Consider the following 3070-nt stretch of genomic DNA (forward strand, 5'->3'; position numbering starts at 1 on the left):
TCATTTGCCTGGCTGTAAGCACTGTTGTCAGATGGGTATCTCTCCTCTATTGCATTCACATGATTCCAGCAGGTCATACTTTGCAACGCTCTACCAACTAATTAAAGTTTTATTTCAGACCTTTAATAGCCCAATCAATAATTTAGGGCGCAAAGAAAACATTTTCTGGAAAGGCATTAGCACAGGATTCACAGAAACTACCTCACTGCTTGAAACTTTGACTTGATGTAATGTGGGGGGTGGGAAGAGGAGGAGATTGAAACAGAATGTGAGTGGATGTTGTGCTTCTCACGTTGTGGTGTAACTATTGCATTCTCTTTGAATCCCTCTGAACAATATATCTGCGGAAGCAATAAATAGTACCAAAACAAATCTGTAGGGGGGAGAAAAATCTTCTTGGAAGAGCTTCAGAATCATTATCTACTAATGTAAGTACCAATGGGAAATTAAATGGAAGTCTAGAGTTAAGTTGTACATGCTGAAATCAAAGTTCCTCTTTGAATGCACAAAAATGCTATCTTCAAGGTGGATTTGTATGAGACCACCTCCTTGTGTTGCTGGCATCCATTCATCTTTGTGAGATTATGGGCTTGCAGCTTTCCTCTGAGTCAAACCAAAGATGCAGTGTCCTGGTCTGCAGTAAGTACACAGACATATTGTGCTCCCACACCAGAGACCCCTGCAATATGATGGGGGAGATTATAATGGTAGGCATATTGCTAGTAAGAACAGAAACACAATCCAGGGATACAGAGAAAGGGATATACAGGCTTACAGAGCACAAAAAGCTACAGAACCTATTTATATGGGTATATTTTAATGAAAGATTGTGAACCCTTTCTCACGATCCCATGAGGGCAGGCAGTGTGCAAGGCTGTGGCAGTTTACTTTCCCTGCAGACAAGCTTGTGAGTTGCTGGGCATGTGGATTGTGCGCCCAGATGAGCCACTGCTGCCCCAGGCAGTGCAGAGGTTTGGGGCCAGCACACATCATCCCCCTAAATCCCACTGTGGGGATCCCCCCAGCAACAGCCAGGAACCTGCTCCTGTGCCAGCGCCTGCTGGGAGCAGCTGGCACTGACACTCATGCAGTTAGCCCAGGATAAGGGCAATTCATGCCCTCAACGTCAGCTAACCAGAGGGCTCCCTAGGCGGGTTTGCTGCTGAGGCACTGATGGGAGCCACACAGCTTCTGGTGGTTCTCATGGGCAGCCAAGTCTGAGTTTAGCTGCCCTAGCTGGGTCTTGGCTGCTTGTGAGAACAGCCTCAATATTAGGCAGATTCACACAATCAGCAAAAGCAGGTTAAAAGCTGGGCTATCCACATTCTGTGAGTTCACAATGCTTGTGTGAAAATCCCTCCAACCCAGGTTAGGGATGTGCACAGAACCAGGCAGGGGAAGTTAGAAAGGCATACATGCATTGGGTACTTCCTGGTCCTTCTGGCCAAAGAGGAAATGGGGTGGCAAGGAGGTATGCTCCCACCCAGATGAAACCTTTGCTAACAAAGTTCCGGTCGGGGGTAAGCGGAGGAAGGGATAAGTGTACCCTCCTCCACCCTTAAAGTCAGAACCCCACCACACCTTCAAACCAGCCGAACAGCCAGTTGTTCAGACTGGTTCAGAGGCCCTTAAAAGGGCCTCCGAACAGGTTCATGCACATCCCTAGCCCAGGTCTCTCAAACGAGGGCAACAGAGATTCTCTACCCTGCTCTTAACCAAGGTAGGGCAAAATAAGGACCTTCCTACCTTGCTATTCTGGAAACAGGCCTGGAAACAATAGAGAGCTGTGGCTACAAGGGCTGCCTGCTGACCATGGATGTGCTATTCTGCAAAGCACACTCTATGATCCTGTTGCTTGAGCCGCTTCAGCAGGGTTAGATCCACCTCCTGCTCCCCATGACCAATCAGAGGGCAGCTGCTACTGTCAAGAGACTTTCCAGTCTACTGGCAGTGCAAAGCATGTTGGGAAGTCCTACAAAGACTGGAGAACTTTTCATGTTTGCTGCTCCAGATTTCAAGAATGCCTGGCTTGATTGTGTGTTTCCTGGGTTTGCCGACCCAAACAGAGTTTCTGTTTATGTGCTGCAACTGGAGCAGGAGTTCTCCACTCCAGCCTCGAATGATTGTGTGAACAAGCCTATTGTGTTATATTAACTAGACAAGGATTCTGAGAGACACTTATTTCTGTGCAACTAGATTTGTTGATTTGGAGAGACCAGTGCATACAAAAGCAGGGAAAATTCAGCCTATATGGTCTTCAGTGACTTCTCAGATATTCCTTTGAGTGTACAAATGATAAGTAGGGAGCAAATATAAAATACAACTATATAAACTACTCTGAATTATCAAGCAGACACAGCAGCAAGTATTAAAATACAGTTGTTATTCTAATAGTGGCAGAATGGATATCCCTTCTATCTTTACTAGAGCTTCTATAATGCCTGGACATTTAGGAATATACCAGATTTCAGGCTCTTCAACCATGCCTGGCTAGCACATCAAGTGGCTCAAATTATCAGTTTTTGAAGTATTACTAGCTATACGTTGCAGTGGAAACTTAATATACAAAGCCAGTCACACAGTTTACAGGTGCAAACAGAATAAGTGACTTTACCAGATTCCTTTCCATGGTTAAAATAAAAGGTTTCTAGTCCTTATGGCTACTGACATACGTTTGTGTCATTTGTCTTTTTATAAGTAAAGGCAGTATCTTCAAATGGAGATCTATTTCATGTAGAAATATGTCCACAGGAGGCTCTCTTCTTTGCACTCTGAACTCTACAGAATTCTGGGAGTGCTACATGTCTTCAAGTCTAATAGGAGAGGGGAGCTGGTCTTGTGGTAGCAAGCATGACTTGTCCCCTTAGCTAAGCAGGGTCTGCCCTGGTTGCATATGAAAGGGAGACTTAATGTGTGAGTACTGTAAGATATTCCCCTCAGGGGGTGGAGCTGCTCTGGGGAGAGCAGAAGATTTCAAGTTCCCTCCCTGGCATCTCCAAGATAGGGCTGAGAGAGATTCCTGCAACCTTGGAGAAGCCGCTGCCAGTCTGTGAAGACAATACTAAGCTAC

General features: G+C 45.6%; 1 long non-coding RNA gene across 1 annotated transcript; it reads right to left on the reverse strand.

Moving 5' to 3' along the window:
* Positions 1 to 376: 376 nt before the first annotated feature.
* On the reverse strand, positions 377 to 1867 carry LOC128328424 (uncharacterized). The gene is made up of 2 exons (XR_008309202.1): positions 1747 to 1867; positions 377 to 679 (listed from the first exon to the last, which is right to left on the reverse strand). It is a non-coding gene; the product is annotated as an uncharacterized LOC128328424 (long non-coding RNA).
* Positions 1868 to 3070: the final 1203 nt, after the last annotated feature.

Source organism: Hemicordylus capensis, chromosome 5 (assembly GCF_027244095.1).
Source record: "Hemicordylus capensis ecotype Gifberg chromosome 5, rHemCap1.1.pri, whole genome shotgun sequence".
NCBI lineage: Eukaryota > Metazoa > Chordata > Lepidosauria > Squamata > Cordylidae > Hemicordylus > Hemicordylus capensis.